The sequence below is a fragment of the Bombus affinis genome, chromosome 6 (genome assembly GCF_024516045.1).
Source record: "Bombus affinis isolate iyBomAffi1 chromosome 6, iyBomAffi1.2, whole genome shotgun sequence".
NCBI classification, from domain to species: domain Eukaryota; kingdom Metazoa; phylum Arthropoda; class Insecta; order Hymenoptera; family Apidae; genus Bombus; species Bombus affinis.
In genome coordinates this window covers 9,278,546-9,296,789 of record NC_066349.1, presented here as the reverse complement: position 1 = coordinate 9,296,789, position 18,244 = coordinate 9,278,546, and the positions used below count along the sequence as shown (strand labels likewise).

The following is an 18,244-nucleotide window of genomic DNA, read 5'->3' as shown; positions in this document are numbered from 1 at the left end:
TCTACACGTCTTCCCTATTTTCTACCCTCTTCAGCTTAGTGACAATAAGACAGCATCCACTGCCTCGAACCATTCATCTCTCTTCCCTTATTCTATCCGTTTATTTCTTCGGCAATCGCTCGAGTCCTGACAATGAACTTCCGCTCCCTCTTTCAGGATTACCATCATTCGCTTTCTACCAATTTTCTATGAACGTCTTTGTCAGACTTAGATCGCCATTGCGAGACGATGATACGAAATATTGTAGAATAAGCGCGATTATTACGTATACGTATGTTATAGTTAGATAAGCGTGTAATACTTGAGATCAGAACTGCGTGAAATTTATTTGAAATAATAATTTCTAAATATTTCAACAACGTCGATCACCACGTGTTGTGTTCTTCATTCGGTCGATTTAGATTTAAAGGTAGAAAGTGGTTGTAAGATTTCAGCGCGTCGAAATCAATCAATCTCGCATTAACGAAATGATACATTTGCTTTCGCAGCTAAATTACGTTTCCTGGCCCAAAATTTTGGAAATATGGGAATATTACGACTAGGAAGCGTTAATAATTCTATAGTCAATTTCCACGAAACTTCGTCGACTTATCACGTGTTCTTACAAAACTTGCGTCTTTCCACCTAACAAGTTCATTTTCAATTCTGTCGTATCGAAATTCTCCTGTATATAATCATAAACCGAAATGGAAGAAATTAAGCAATTAAAGAAATTTAGATGACAGAATTTTCAACTATATTCCCGTTGTATTGGAATTAAATGACAACGTGGAAATTTGAATTACGTTTGCGTTATAAGGCAGAATTTGTTTAGAATCAAGATAAAATCGGAACATAGACAAAAATGTAACTCTCACATTTCTCTCCTGTGATCTTCTCTAATATTTTACTGCCTCTTTCTAAACAAGTTTCAACGTTTTCAGTCGAGCTAGTATCGTCCACGATTCTAAATCCTTAACGACGATCGAAAGCAAGATAAAAGGAGCATGTTAAAGACCTGTAAAAGCGTGGGCGCCTGTGAATGGTTTTCTATCTCGGTTTCGCTCTATAGAAATCGGGCCAGTAAACTCGGATAAAGGTATCGGTTCCCGCATTTTCCCCACGAGGTACTTTACTCGCGTACCTACGCGAACAGGTCTCCGCCAGTTAACCTTCTCTATACCCAAGAGAGATTCATCGTTCTCGTCGGACAGAAGGAAAGTTCTTCCGGCGCATTGTCGACATCGTCCAACCGATATCGTGAAGTCTCTCGGGCAAGAAGCTGGCATCGCGGAGGCGGTTTAAGTGGCGGCGGCAAAAATAATCTCTTTACTTTCACCGAGTGCAGACAGTGAGAGTGGACTGTCTCCTCTGGAACGTGCTGATCTTCCTTCGAGGATAATCACAGTTCTTTCCTTTCCCGCTGTGAATCGTGTACAGTCTGTATCGCAAGATTACGAACGTAAATACAAATTACTATGGAGAAAATTAGTTGTTTGCATGAAATGAATTTACCTGAATTTCCTTGAATCTTAGAGTAAAGTATAAAATTTATCGAACTTCCTTCATGTATTTTGTTTAAATAATAGACGTACACGTATGTAAAGTTAACGTTAAATCGTATTATTATTATCTGATATCATTTCGCTGTATGTAATTGAAAATACGCTAAAGATTGAATTGCGATATAGAAATTTAAATGACAGAATTTTCAACTATACTCCCGTTGTATTAGAATTAAATCGCAACATGGAAATTTAAATTACGTTTGCATTCTAAGGCAGAATTTGTTTAGAATCAAGATAAAATTAAACTATACTTGAAATTCACCGAATTAAGATTAATTATACTTTCGAGTCGATTTTACACGAAGTTAGAATTACAAGAGAAATTCATTTCTCGTGTTGCAGTCTATACATTGTACATTGTACATACATATAGTGGCTATAGGTAGCACGGTCGAGCGACCTCGTTTGTATCCGCTGGAAAAGAGCGGCTTAAGACGACGTTAAGATTAGGATCGTTGGATCATGATCGATAAGATGCTAGGTGCCTTGGGATGTTGGCTATATCGTTGGCTATAGGTTGACTGAGTTAGATCGACGCGTGACTCTTGATTTTTCCTCGTTCGAAAGTTGAACAACACGCTGTTGCTCTATTTTGCGATACTCGAACGGCGGCCTGTGAAAACGGAGCGAGAAAGTTTTCGATTTCTCGTCCTCGAGTGTCTTGGTACTTGATACATATCTTTCGACGAACAGGGAAGAATATTAGAGAAAGTCAAGTGTATGAATATTTGTTTAAACTGCGGAAGACTACGAATATTGCGTAGATTATAAAACCAAGTTATTAAAATATATTTTGTTTAAATGGACACTGCAGAATGGGAAGAATATTTCTGACAAATTGGATAGGTTGGTAGGTCTATTTGAACATTGCAAAAATTGAGAGAGATCTAATAGAATAGAAAGAACGTTCGAAAAGGGTTTCATAGAATGGGAGTAACATTCGAAAATTTAGATATCTACCTAAAATGGATTCGATCGGATAGTTTCGATACTCGAAAAGGATTCGATAAACTAGAAACAAATATTTGGAAAGCGAGTTTAAACCTATTCAAATGGCTTAAAACTATTATTCGTACAAATTCTCAAACAACGTAATAACTTCGAGTCTACTATACCAATTAGAAATACTGATGAATCGAAACGATTCAAACGATATTCAGCAATAATTTTCGATCTTTCGGGGGCCATTGATCGCTCAGGATGCGAAATCTTATGCATTTCAATATGAAAAATCCTATGAATCACAATAAAATTCACAAAGGAAGAAAAGCAGACGTCGAGAGGCAACGTTTCAAAGGAAATGTGTCAGAAAATACTAGTCAGTTTGAAGCAAAGGGTCAACTGGTTCACCTCATTAATTGGAGCAAGGCCCATGAAGCTAATTAAAGTCAATTCCACGTCCAACGTGCACGGCTGCTTCTATTTTTCATCTCGCTTCGCAGCGTCGTCCACGCGTTTATTTCGAACTCGATTATGGAACGTGAAAAAAGCACGTAAGGAGCCTAAAAGCGGTGCATGTAACCGTAATTAATGCGTGTCCTTGGCATGTCCGATTATTCGTAGTTAGCCAATGCCAGAAAAATTACAGACAGGAAGCTACGTGAACGTAAACGACTTCGCGTGTAACGATTCCACTGAACCGCTCCTTCTGTCCAACTGCGAAAAATGGTAGCAGAGAGTTACAGGTGTGACGTTTGAATCGCTACTCACTTTACAATTTGCATTTTAGTATCTCTATCGAGATAAAGGTAACGTAGAAGCAACTTGAATTCCATATGGCAACAGTAACATTTTATTTACTCTGGAACTTTTTTATTTTTGTATTTTTCTATTTTATTGAAATAAATAAAGATAACCTAGATTAAAATTCCATTCATGAACATGCACATAATAATATTTTATTTATTCCATGATTTGTACTTTTGTATTTTGTTGGAGTAAAAACGTTTGTAAAAAATTAGAACGAGAAATAGGATGAGCAGAATTTTCGAAAAAGATTTATCAGAATGGGGAAAAGAATCGAATAGAACGATATAAATTTCTTCTTTTACTTTTTGTTTAAAAGCGATAAATATATTATTTGCTTCGTTTTATTTTATCAGCGTGCAAAAGATATCAACAATGAATATTCGACAAAGAAAGTCGTTTTATACTTTTGTTTGTTGTTACCCTTTTATTTAATGATCAATGTTGTCTGTATCTCCTTTGACCGACAAACGAGAAAATAATCGAAGTGATGGAAAGTTCGTCGCACCGAGAGCAAAAGTGCTGTTCACTGGTGACTGAAAGCAATTTAATCGATTGCAGAATTTCACTAACTGCGGAAAGAAACTTTCGATTTCGTTTCATGAAGCAGAACAGTTCGGTACGGTATTTAAATAACGTTTATCACGAGCAAATTGAGCTATGTCGATGAAAGACGGAAATGAAATCGACTTCGATGCACCGTAATAGGAGAGACAATCGTTTCGTCGTTACTTGGCGAAATTATTTTAGAAATCGTCCAGTGTTTCGTCGATCATCGAAAATTCCAGTTGTCTTATTTAACTCTCAGAGGACGAAATCTGCGATCATCGAATTTTTACGTTTCAATCTTCTCCTCGCTTTAGCGGACAAAAAGAGATCTCCGATTTAGTTGAAATATCGAATCTAAGATTGAAAGAAAAAATTCTACGTACGAGCGAGAAAGATACTTTTGAACGTTTTCAGAAAAATACAATTGATTCTTCAAATTTCTTTTTGTTACGATCGTCTGTTAATCACGTCTCTACCGTCGAATAAAAGCTTAGTATAAATCATAGCTAATCTCTTCTTCCACTGCTGTCTGCGTTCCAATTACGTTCCAAAGGGAACGTAAAAAGCTCTCATGATGAAATATGGAATATGAAGTCCTCGAATATCCGAGAAAAGGTTCCTCGAGCGGCGATAAATCTTCTCATTAATTTTTATCAAGGATTCCGATGCTGGATCAAACTTTCGAGGAAAATAATACTCCGTTCCTTTCGCATGGTCAATTGCAACACTGAAGAGCGAACGAAGTGAAGATTCTTAGTATGTGGGTGGTTTGGTCGTGCCAAGTTACTGTCAGAATAATTACTATGATTTGAGAGTAACTAGAATGCAATACGTTTCTCTTGTACATCTCTTGTCCACAAACGAACGATACGTTCAGTACAAATGTTGTCTTATTTGAAGTATGAATATTTATATACCTGTATCGTTCATTATATGTTAATGACTTACAGCATCTTTAAATAACAATTTTTAAGTTTCTTTCTTTTTTTTCAATGACTTTATTCGGATTATTTAGATGATTTATATATTTAAATAAGATTTTTAAAAGAACAATGTATACGAACTGTTGCGATAGATAAACATCAGAAACGTAATTAGCAAACGATAAAAGTGTACGAAGATGTCTATAAATTTCTTTAGATTGTCATGATACTCTGTACTTCTTCCTTGCCAGTTTCCGCATTTTTCATTTTTATTACGTGATTATCCTCGATCGATGGCTATTTTTTCACCTACATCACGCTTTATTTCTGCGTAATTAATCTCGTTAGAATATTTCAATGCAATGCTACAGCAAGTCCGTGAGATTATTTATTAGATAAATGTTACGTATGAAAGAAGCAAAGACCAGGAAAACAAAGATTTGTTATAGATCCATGAGAATTTTACTAGAATCTACTATAATATTTTACAACTTCATAATAAAAACACATTAATTAACTTACGATTCCTAAAGGAAAATAGTCACAGTGAAAAAATTATATTTATATAAGTTAATAGCTTAATAGTCAAAAGAATGTTCAACGTCTATTTTCTCTATCTGGAATTACAGATTCCATGAGATATCTAGAAATAATATGAAACGTATAAAATAAAATACTCCCGTTAATTGTTCATGAATAATAACTAAACCTATATTCAAATTCAAAACATTAATCTATTAATTTATTAATAAATTGTATGTACCTGGACGATGAAATTATAAAGCGCATAGAAAATAGAGTTGATCGGTTTGTCGTGTGTTTCGATTTGAACCAAATACATACAATAAACCAACCAAATATAACAATAAAACCAAAACCAAACCAAATACATAATTTACCAAAAAGGAACGAGGTCTACGAAAAGAATATTGAAAAGTCAGAAGCACAGTTACATACGGACGACTAAAACCCGATTACGTAACGAAGGCGAATTCCCTCGGAGCTTCGCGGTATATAAATCGGTTTATCGGACGTCGGCCGGCGATTGAACGACCTCGAAACAGTGACAGTGGATACTCCCTGTCAGACAATTTGAGAGACGCTGGTGTGAACGACGCTTCACGTGGTCCACGTGGTCTCGGCACACGCTTTCACAACATGGCGACGAAAGCGGGCGTTGAACCTTCCGCAGGTTGTGTAACATGGTCGAAACAATATGTAGGTCGCGTCTAGTTATCCCGGTTTGTCGACGCGAGACTGATTACGTCAACAGTCGTCTGACTCCGGCTAATGCCCGAAAGAAAAAAAAGAAGAAAAACAGCGTTTAACGGTACACTTAGGTGAATTAAGTCATACACCGTGTTACGCCAGCGGCCAAATTCTTCGACCTTTTGAACTCTAAACTTCTTTCCCTTTTCTTTCGATGCTTCTGCTTTTCGTCGTATTTCGAGTTTTGGTATCTTTCAGTAAAATGCGCGTGTTTGTCGAATTGAATCTTTCGAAAGATTCGAACCACTTTACAGAATCGAATGTTTCGTCGATTTTGGAAAAGAAAGAGAAAGTTGTTGGTACATAACGTTCCGAAGGAACTTTAATTCTGTCGTTGTCCTGCTTTACCTTCACGTTCGTGTCGCTTCGTATATTTTCTTTCCAAATTTTGAAACACTTTACAAACGTGGACTGACCAATTGTAAAACGTGCTACGCGTAATTTATTAAATACGATGATAATTTATAATTGTACTACTAATCTGTTGTTTTGCTCATCAATCCATGGAATGCTAATTTGCTTGCCAAAGTTCTTCCATTTGTTATTGTAATATATCTCTCTTGTACAGTTAATATGTTCTCGAAGCTATTTATATTACTATCGAAGGTTTCCCCGACCCTTCCTCAAGTTTTCTGCTTTTCTTCGTTTTCTAACAACCCAACTATTTTAAGTGAAACGTTGTTTAAATACTTGAACATATGCAATACTATACTTTAGCCAAGCTGTCGAACACCCGTCAATTACGTCTAATTGTAATGCATAATATATACTTTTAAAAATATATCAAACTCTTTATGAATAAACAAACACCTGTATTAAAAATTGGAAAATGTTTTCCACGAACTCTCATCGTCTGTAAAATTCGATCTTGATAAACACGAACGAATTTCCATCTTAACTATTTAGATTATCTTTCCCCTTTACGCTTTTGTGATTATTTTCTGCCGTTATGAATTACCAGCGGCAATTTTACTGCCGCAATAAATACCGATCTTGGTAGAACCAATATACTTAGGGTACACAAAATTCGCGTTACTTATCAGACGACAAATGTATTTTCGTTTTCCGAACGTAAAGGCATTTCCAGGTGGAGGGGCCAGGGAATATATAGTCGTTGATAATAAATGGACGACCTTGCCGTGCGTAGAATTGATAAGAATTGTAACTCGCGTATCATGGCCTTGTGCATATTTACAGCTGCCAGGGACCTTGACGCGATTAACCGACCAGCAATTATTCCTCGAAATTGCCTCGTGATTCATTTCGAATCGATTATTCAGCAAGCGTATTCGCCGATTTGCTCGTGTTTTCTCGTGGCCCTCGAATCTATCGTAACAGCCGTTTTTCTTCCTCCGTTTTGATAAACATCTGCCACGTTAATAAAACGGAAATGATAACGTTCGATCTACATAGAACGCTACGTTGATTAAAAGGTAGGATAGGCTGACATTGGAAATTTTGCAAAAAGGGAAATTGATTAGATAGGCGTATCAATTTTCATTATTCTCTTATTTCTATGTATGAGATTTCTTATGTAAAGTCGTAGTAAACGAAAGGAGAAATTTTATATAACTAAATGTTGCAACGTTTCTATATTTTCGAAGCAAATAAAATTCAATAATCTCATAATCGAGTAACTAAAGCTAAATGCCGATATCCAGTTCGGCCCGATATACTAAGAAAGAAAGGCTTGAAATCAATCAACAACTGTCGATTAGTTTCTCGCCAATCTGAAAAACAATCCCACTATTTCAAACCTTGAAACTTTCAAATTCTAAAAACATCGATTATTCTCATTAAAACCGACGATCACGACGATCTATCGTTAGAGACCTGTAAACTTTCAAACTGTAAAAAAAGCTATCTACCAGTTGCCCTCATTAAAATCAATAATAGCAAGCCGATAATCGTTGGATCGTCCGTAAACCGAGATCGTTTCACTTTATAAAAAAGAAATTTCACTGTCTGGAAAGACATTGCCTGGTCGAGATCCAGGAAGATGAGGATCGTCTAGAGAGCTTAGGCAGTTTCACAGGCCACTCTCTCTCGGTTAGCTCGGGTCAATAGGTCACCCACGCCTCGATTACTCGACTTCAATCGAGGCAAAGCGAACCACGTTGGAATTGCGACACCTTCCCTTTTGCCTTTGTAAATGCATCGCAGATGCCACTGGATCGAGACATGGTGGTTGTCGTCGACGACGTCTTCGTCGTGACTCGTGCGCTTTCTTCCATGTATATACTCTTACTTTTCTTCGGTCGAACAACGCCAGCGAGTCGTGGATCAACGACACCAAGTGCTCGATCCAGGAAGATGAGGCGGCCACCGGTTAACTTTCTCCGCTCGAACGAGGCTTGTAACGAGTTCTACTTTATTGTAACCAGTCTCTTTTGAGCAGGGTGAAATCAAACCGTTGTTTATAGGCCTCTGTCCCGGCAATCTAAATAATAGACGTGATTTGTATCGCGCCTCGGAGAGAGTTTATTTATCTCTTTAACGCTTTAGTTCGATCAGTCGCTTTTTTTCCAGGTTTTGCGGTTTCATGGGTCTGTGGAAAGTGTTCTTCTATATTTCTGTTTCCAAGTTTATGCGTACGTCAAGTGGATACTACACGTTTCAAATAAATGATGTCTATAAATTTGGTCTAGGAATTCCTCGAGGCTTTATAGCATGTGTGCTAGGTCTTCTTATTTCTTCTCTGTTTTTAAAAATATAAATGTTAATCGGATGTTACGTGTAATTTAAATTAAAAAATTTAATTTCATAATTCCCTTTTCCCAGGTTTTATAATTTGTTGGATGTTGTGCTCTCTGATCTCTGCTCTCAAATTTACATATACATATATATATCACACGTATATTTCAATGTTGTGTATTTTAACGTATATTTTTAGATAAAATCGAAGAATCCGAAATAAACAAAAAGCGATCGTATCCGTATTCTTAACCAGTACGTCCTTAGAGAAGCGAAGAAGAAGCTTCGATAAGGTGTTCTTGTCGATGGAACAGAAGAAAGTGATCGCGACGGATGCCGGTAACGAGTCGTTGTTTTACGAGCGCGACGAAATCAGGCGAACGGCAAACGATATCATACGCGAATCGATTTCTCGAGATTCGTGTGACACGGTGTAATGTTCGACGTGTGTATTAACCCGTGTAATTTAACGCGAAATTTTATGATCACGTTTGCGCGAGGAATTCATGCCCAAGGTAAGGTTCGCGGTTAAAATTCTTTGTCACGTGTTTATTTCCCCGCGAATCGAAACGGTATTTACAGCTGTCCACGTGTTATAATTGCCATTTGTATCGCTGTATTTGACTAGCACCGTAATCTTTCGGTCAACTAATTTCGTCTTTGCTTGCTGTTATCACGAGAAGGTTTGCAATTTGCATCTGGAGAATTTCTATCTTTAGAAGAAAAATAGATATTTTACGAGGAATTTTGTAAAGGAGAATACACACCAAGTTTCCACTTAACAGTTTATCTGATTTGACTTACAATCGTTTTTAGTTTAATTAGCTTAATTAGTTTAGTCTAGATTCATCGATTACTCGAATTTTAAGTTTACCCATCGATTTCCCTTAAAAACAATTTTTACAAGCTTCCGCTGTATTTATTATGATCTTTATCTTAATTAATTGTATCTTTGATAATCTGAGTCAATTATCACACTTTGTGTGGCACCCATTACTCATCGACACCAATAAACGTGCTAATATCTCTGAAGAAATTAAAACATAAAACTATTTCATAAAAATTGTACATAAAATATAAAAACCGAAAGTTGTATATAATAGAGAAATTCTTGAAGTGTTCTTTTACAAGAAATATCATAATTGGATGTAGGCAAAATAGAAATATCTCGAGCTACTTAGTAGCTGGAATATTTCCTTTTAAAGAAAGTTCAACTTACACCCGGAAGGCCTCAATTTTGACGAACGTGCGATACCGATATCAGGCTGTGAAAGTGTTGAATCTCAGGGAAACAATATCTAATAATCGACTGTGTCGAGACGAAAGTTTCCTTCCTCGATGCTTTTGTTCTCTCGTTCTGATTCGTCGGTTCGATGAGATTCCAGGTGAAAATCGCAACAATGCCAACGAAAGTTTCGATGTCCGCGTTAGATCTGTCAGAAAGGAACGCACGAAACCGACCATGTTCGAATGGAGGTTACCGAGTGAAAGACAACACCAGCGAAACCGAAAGTTCTGCCATTCGTTCTACTTTCCAGCGTGAGCGTGCGAGCAATTGGGTCATTCCATTTTTTTTACGAGTCACGCTCGCAATTTTGTGAATGTACCGATCTTCTTCTGATCTCGTCTCCTCTCTGAAAATTTCAATTCTCTTGCGAGCAACAGAATTATGATTTTTGAATTATGATTTTCGCTATGCAGAGTCAATTCGATCAAAAGAAATATAGAACAATATCTTTACGTATGATCGTTCGTTTTCGTGAAAATTGAACATTTCTAAAGTATATACTCGACTTTGGCTGATTTCCAAATGTGACGGAGAAGTAGGCTGAGACTTTGAGGTCTCGTTTTGGAGAAAGTGAAATTTAAAAATCCAGATTTCGACAAATTTGCAAATTCGTTTCTTTCGAGAAACCAAGCGTCGTTAAAAAATCTTGCGTTTCCGTATTTTCGACTCGTCTTTTACGTGGACCTGTTGGTGTCTTTCACGATCGTATCGCAATTTCAAAATCGCTCTGCGTAATTAGTTCGATGAAAATATGAAAGTTGGAGCTATTCAATGGCCGAGAGTCTGCTTCTTATTAGAATTTCCGTGTTTTCCTACACTTCTTCTATTATTATATAGTAAATAGCTGTGGTGTATGAAATGACCAGCCGCGAATAATTCCATACTGTTACATATGCTACTTTCGATTCCGATCCCACGGATCAAGCAGACGCGAGTGAAAGTTTTTCCTGTCTTTTGAGAACGAACTTTTTATGGAAATATCTCGTAGTGCTGTACATTGTGCTAGCTTATAATAAGGTATAAAATGTTCGTGACAGCAGAAAATTTATTAATATTTTACTGCTGCATATAAGAGTGTGTTGCGATGCTACTTTTTCTCTACTGGCAGAAAAATAACCGGTGTTGAGTAACAGGAAGATTCTTGCCGTTCTTGATTACAGCATTACGATAGCACAACTTCGAGATTACCTCGAATCGTATTGTGCTCGTTGTGCTTCCTAGGTTTGATGTCATAAATTATTTTCCTCTATGTTCTGATAATTTTATAGAAAACGTATACACCGATATTCTATGTTCCATTCTAAATTTATATACAGTTAGTTTTGAAAATATAATGAACACACACTCAATTAACACCTTATTCTTGAAGCGTTTCATAAATTTTCATAAATTTTAAGAAGTTAGAAACAATAAGATTTGAATTTCATAAATGTTCAGTTTTGCTTCCTCCTTTCCAGACTTTCGATCGAAAAATCTTATACGCTTTCCTTTTGATTATATTCGAAGGCAAACTGTACGAAAATTATTTCCGCGTGATTTTCTTCGCGATTCTTTATTACCATTGTACCATGACTTTTGAATCTCCTTGTATTTTTCATGATTAGAGAACAACCGTCTCGATCTAAATTCAATAATTTCGCAGAATATTTCTCTATCTACGCACAAGAAGCAACCACTCGAGATTATTTCCATTTCATTCTTCTTCAAAGCCTCTATCTCTGCTCTCGATCTCTCGTCCGTATTTTAAAGCTTCTCACATTTTTCAAACCGCCCATAAATCATTGCCAACCAAATTTCAACGCCAAAAATTCCACATGAATAATATTTGACACGTCTGAAGCTTTTCTAAAAAAAAAAAGAAAACTTAGGGTTGCGGAGTCGATAATCGAAATTTCCCACTTCGACGCCAGCTCCGATTTCTCTTTCTCTTTATCACCGTCACCCAGTCCAATTCCATTTACGACAGTTTGTTAACGTACTCCTTATATGTATTTTTACGTACTAATACTAATTTAAGCAGCATAAAAGGTAAAATTTATCATCGTGATGATGACATCGACGTACAAAGAATGAAAAGAGTATTCCCCGAATGTGATACAGTGAACTCTTTATTATAATTTTGTGTGTTAGACTAGATTGGCCGCGTAGTAGTGACACACGTGTGTCAATATGAGTGTGTGGAAGTATATGTGTGCGCAGCGTCTGGAAAAACAGATGGATGTAACTGTTCCGTTGGCTGTGTGGTATGCAAGATGATGAGACAAAGAGAGTGCTGAGACGCGTGCAAATGTATATCGACAAAGATCCTGGAAATCTATTTTAAAACTATTTTAATATGAATTCTAAGTGTAATCTTAGTGTTCATTTATTTTTATTTCGCCAATTAAGATCCACAATTCTCGACATTCTTTATTCGTTAACCCCTTAACCTACGATTTGCGCTCGAGAATTTTGGACCGAAAACGTAAACGAGCTCGCGCAGCCATTCGCACGACTTGTGTAGTACGTACTACGAGCTATGCCCGTAATATTTACGTATGGCCCGATCATCGTACTACGAGTTATGCCCGTAGTTGTAGGTTAAGGGGTTAAGGATGTATCGCTACAATTGTAACACTTGCGCACCTGCTTCAGAATTCAGCAGTTTCTCTCTGTAACACGAAAAACGATGAAGTTCGATATTTAAAATACGGTTTCGTGCCAGGCGAGATATCATGGAAATGTAACTGCCGTTTCGTACGAGAGTTGGCCGTATTTTGTGCTTTTGCAATTTGATAAAAGCGTAGTATTTTTAATATACAAATAGTTTCGTTGCAACAAAAGCTGTAGAATTCGCTTTTATCGGACAGAAGATTTACGTTATGTTTCTTTACGTATCTTTAACATGCAGAAGGTTGTGCAATTTATAATTCCATCAGCTTGACGTCAGAGGGCAAAATTATTACTCGTGCCGCTATCAAATTGCCCTTAGTTTTGCAACGACTCTGGCTCAGCTTCTGTGGTCTTGTAACGCTACAGATGCAAGTTTGTACTATCTTCGCGAGTCGTGGCATGTCTCGCCTTACGATGTCGTCGAAACGAGTCGCGAAGATTTCTCCGCAGATTTTAGAAAAATCTCCCCCGCGAAATTTATATTTTTCCAGTTGCGCAACTATCGATACCAAGCTGCGCTATTTGCTCCCGATTCCAGCCCCGACTGCAATGATCTGAAATTCCCTCCGATCTCCGACTCCAACTACGACTTCGCTGTGCCGAGAAAAATCGTCGACTGAAAGAGCAAACACACCGAGCCATAAATCGAGCCAGTTTATGCCACGATAGAAGACATTTCACGTGTTACGACAACCTGTTACTCGAACGGCGTGTTCGAGACAAGGAAATGTTCACGGGGTCCCCCTTTCTACGTAAAAATTGGGTTGGTTACGAGACGAACGACTGTCTCGGCTCGCGGCTTTCCTACGTTTCGGCGTGATCGCTGGGCCAGACAATCGGACGATGCAATATGCAATAGCGTGTACGGCACGGTGCAACGTGCCGCGGCTAACGACCGGCCAGATCGTTGCTCCAACCAGGAAATGAAATGAACCGGCGTGGAATTGCACGGTTTCTCGCGATCGTGGCTCGCGGAAAGTGTGTCAGCCCTTAAATGGGAAAAGCACAATGCGCCGAGCAACGAGTACGGGGCTCATTAACGTCGGCCCGACAACTGACTCGAGAACGATGAACGTCGATTAACAGGCCACTCGAACGAGAATTTTATCGGCAGCGATCTACGTATGGAACGTCGATCTAGCGTACTGTTCTCTGTGACAGGTGAATTTTACATTAATTACGGAAATATTAATCATTAAATGTGGACGAAAGCGAAATTGCGGTTTACTTAATTAATTACTCCGTTAATTTCAACCGACCATGCTATCGTCAGGATGCGGTTTTTGTATCGCATTTCTTACGATAAAACAAGATATAGAACAAATTATAGAAGAAGATACAAACAAGACATAGAATCGCCCGTGGCTAGAAAGTTGAAGGCGAGCATAAGTGGATGTATCTGATGAGGATTTCAAGCTAATTATACTGTTTAGCGACTTTTCCCAATTATGATTACTCGACTGCAGTCTCCATTTACGAAGGTACAACTTTTTCAATTTAATGTCTTTCTTTGAAACTCGATAGATGCATGTGTCCTTACAGTGGAGTAAGAGCGTAAGAGTTCTTTAGAGTTGTACAAATTTTGCACGCCGGTGAAACTTGTAAATTTATTACAAATATATTTATACTTTCTACGAAACGAAGTTGCACGCTTCGGCCTGTACCGTACGAACGGGTGGACGTTGTCCTTTTAGAAAACTTCAACGAATCGTGCCAAATATTTTCCATCTATAGTCTTAAATCCATCATCGATCAAATCGACACCGGTTTCTTCGAAATGCGGACAAACAAAATTAAACTTTACATTTATCTTGCGAGTATGTCGATATTACTCATCCAAAAAAACAAAAAAGATACTGGTGATTAAGGAATCACGCGCGTGGATTTTTTGTCGATCGAAACAGCCTCGGCATCGCGAGGATGAAAGGAACGAAAGAAAATACATTTTCGTTTTGCGATCTCGAGACAAGAGCGAATTACGCGTTCTAGGCGGAATCGCGAGAGTTGCAGCAGCGGTGCACTTTCTCCGTAGTAAAAGTAAAAGTTTCGCCGAGCGACCATGTTGAGACACGGTGCACAAGCAGCGCATTTAACCAACCAACGGAATCGTAGCTTTCTATTATTGCAAGATCGTCAACCTTACTCGCGCAGCTTTTCGTTTCACGCAGATCTCTCTCGATTATGCTAAAATCGACATCGTTTTGCAAGGCTGACATTATCCGTACCAGTCTGAAACCAGCTCGTCTTATTCTACTTGGTCGTTTCTCGTTGTAGCGAGTTTAGGGTATTCTACAGAAGAATTATAACTCGGAGATCGTTCAGTGATCAATCGTGGGTAGACTGTATTTGAAACAAAATAATGGGATTATTTAGAAACAACACATCTTTCTAATAAAACGAGAGATAACTTGGGTTTGACCAGTTTTATCGTAGAAATGAGATATGTATGTAAAATTAATCGAAATTAAGATTCTGTTATTGTATTGGTGTATTAATTGGAATATTATTCGTGGCATCGACTTGATTCCACAAATGTATTACGGTTATTTCAATTACATATTTTCAGCGCGGATTTCAAACAGTCAATTGAAACGAATGTTTCTCCTCGTTATATATGCAACGAAATATTTGCATATATTATTTTCATGAAATTTTGCCGTAGATTCGTTTATTATTGCATATATTTCTTTCCTATCGTAGCTTTGTTCATTATCGTACACGAATGGAATCCTCATCGTCGGACAAGTACCGTTACGAATTAAAATGAATTAATGTGAAGATAAGGGTATCATTTTGAATGATCCTCAAGTGTGAAAATTATTTTTTGCATTTAATACGCTAATACACGTAATTCCTTTATCGATTCTAGGAAAGACTGTTTGCAGAGCTCGTTGCGAAACGTGCACATGATTGAAAACAAATAGCCGAAGCAAACCTCCCGAAATAATTTCTCAAATAATCTCTGATGCTATTATGTCAATCGTATTAATAATAGAAATGTATATAATAAGGCAAATGTGTGGAAGACGCGTTATTTAGAAATCAAAATTACCTGTTGTTCCATATAACAATTTAATCGTTCATCGAAAAAATCGATCTTAATGTATAATATCAGAAAATTTCCGCAATTCGTACCTACGAACTTCTGTCTGTGTAGCAAAATTCTCGAAAGATCGGATTTGTTGTTTCGTTTAAGAGAACTGAACTAAAATAAAAAAGAAATCATTTAAAACACGTTCCTGCAATAAAGCTGTCGAGAGTATTTAAACACGAACCAACGTTGTTCTATTTCTATAAGAAAGTCAGTAAAACAATTTAGCTGTTTCAAATCGTTACTTTGCATCTTCGTTCCAAAATAAAATTTCCCTAAATCCACCCTGTATCAACAATTCAAGCTACTAGCATGATTCGTACTGGCATATTCACGGGTCGACAATCGCCTCCACATTTTCGCGTTTCGCTCGACAAAGACGACGCGACGCGTACAGTAGCTTACAAAAGTGTTGAAACGCCTGTAGAAACCTTTTGCGCGCCATACGGAACACTCGGAGACGCGGTAAGTGGGAAAATACTTTCGCGAGCTGCTGTAGCTTTTATTCAATCAGTGAGAGAAATTCCACTGTAAAGTGGGTTCCTTGTTGAATGGAACAAAAGCGTGGAAAGGTGAGAAAGAAAGGACGCGAGAAGAGGTCGATCCATTACCTGAAATCGCGTAGTTTCAGGCGCAACGTTCGGAAAATGCAAAGAGCGTTCGAGGGGAAATCGGTTTCACGTGGTTGAAACGTAAAAGGATCTGTGACGTATATTATAATGCCACGAGAATGCGATTTTCGCGTACATTCTAAACGTCGAGGAGGACGATCGATCAATATTCCAAAGAGAAACAGCGACCAAGAGTTCTCAGAAATGAGCTCGGTACGGACAAAGGAGCACGCGTTGGACCTGGTAGCGCAGGTCAGTTCTATTTATGTATACGAATTCTTGCGTTTTCCGTGAAACTGCGTCCGCAGGATCTACCAGGTCCCTCCCTCTCGCGAAACCATCGCAGAAAGTTTTACGATCGATATGCGCAGGTATAATCACAACGTTTCATGCTCTTCGATCAATTTCTAATTTTATCGAATTCTCGTTCTTTAGCCTGTTTCTTGAGATTATGAAAAAGGATTTCAAAGATTCGCTCGATATTAGTTCCGCCGTTGTTTCTTCGTTCGCCAAGATCCTACAATTTCTATAATACCATCAATTTCTACGATTGTACAATATTCGAAGTTTATGATCGTGCTCTTCTATTTCATTGTTTGCAAATCTGTATTATTGACCGTTTGACATTCGTTATTATAATCATTGACGTAACGTTACTACTATTAATACGACTGTAAAGCCATATTAATTAAAGAATTAAACGTTAAAACGGTACTAAAAATATTTGCGGGGATCAGCGAGTGCAAGAAAATTTCGAATATTTTAGTACGTTTATGCATTTGCACAAAATTATCGGACGTGAAATATCAAGATTGATGAAAGTTATAAATATTGAAAATAATCGAAGGACGACTGAGAACGAGTGGAATATTTGACATCGGAAAAATTCCACGTGTTGTATAAGAAATTTGGAGGTCAGTACGCAGAAACAATAAAAAAAATGTTTATATACACGTTTGCCCTAGCTGACCTTGTTTACACGGTACGGCTGATTTTGTGTTTTACCAGTTGTTCGTCTGTCTTCTTCACAGAATACTACCAAAAAAATGTTCCATACTAACTGACTCTCGTAAAGAGGATATTTCGATACGACGCATAGGATATAATTAACGATATAATTAAATAATTTGTAACGAAAAATGAAAGAGTGCTTGTAAATATAATAATATTGCATAGAAATTATTCGAACGATTCAAGAATGAAATCAAATTGTTTGCATCTACGTCCTCTTCTTTTATTAGTATTATTTTTATTTATAGCGAAAAATGAAAAAGTGCTTGTAAATATAATAATATTGCATAGAAATTATTCGAACGATTCAAGAATAAAATCAAATTGTTTGCATCTACGTCCTCTTCTTTTATTAGTATTATTTTTATTTATAACGAAAAATGTGCTTATAAATAAAAAATATTTTTATAAATATAAAAAAGTGCTTATAAATATAATAATATTGCATAGAAATTATTGAAACGATTCAAGATTAAAATCAAATTATCTGCATCTATGTCCTCTTCTTTTTTGCTTCATAGCAGTACGATATACTGTATTTTACGTAAAGTATTTTAAACTGTGTATTAAAAAACATTTGAGAAGGAATATTTCACACTGTTAAACGAGCAACGTTTGTATCAAAATTCTCCCTGTCTCTTTTATCCCTTAAGCTGCGACAAATATAATTTTTTAATTATCTTTAACATATCGAGGTAAGAATTGGGGTTGTTAATCAAACAGAAGGGGGTTGCTATCAACGTTTCCGTGGTGTAGTGGTTATCACATGTGTTTCACACGCACAAGGTCCCCGGTTCGATCCCGGGCGGAAACATAATTGCACCCTTTTTTTTTCATTCATTAACAATCGAAAAGTCAAGACA

The 18,244-nt window shown here is 37.2% G+C and overlaps 2 long non-coding RNA genes and 1 other non-coding gene across 6 annotated transcripts in view; 2 read left to right on the top strand and 1 right to left on the bottom strand.

The window, feature by feature from the left end:
• The window catches only part of LOC126917905 (uncharacterized), a 124,968-nt gene that overhangs the window by 31,169 nt on the left and 75,555 nt on the right, over positions 1-18,244 (bottom strand). The gene's annotated exons all lie outside the window — the stretch shown is intronic.
• Positions 1-18,244, top strand: part of LOC126917910 (uncharacterized) — a 49,298-nt gene that overhangs the window by 24,581 nt on the left and 6,473 nt on the right. The gene's annotated exons all lie outside the window — the stretch shown is intronic.
• Trnav-cac (transfer RNA valine (anticodon CAC)) lies at positions 18,123-18,195 on the top strand. Its single transcript has one exon. It is a non-coding gene; the product is annotated as a tRNA-Val (tRNA).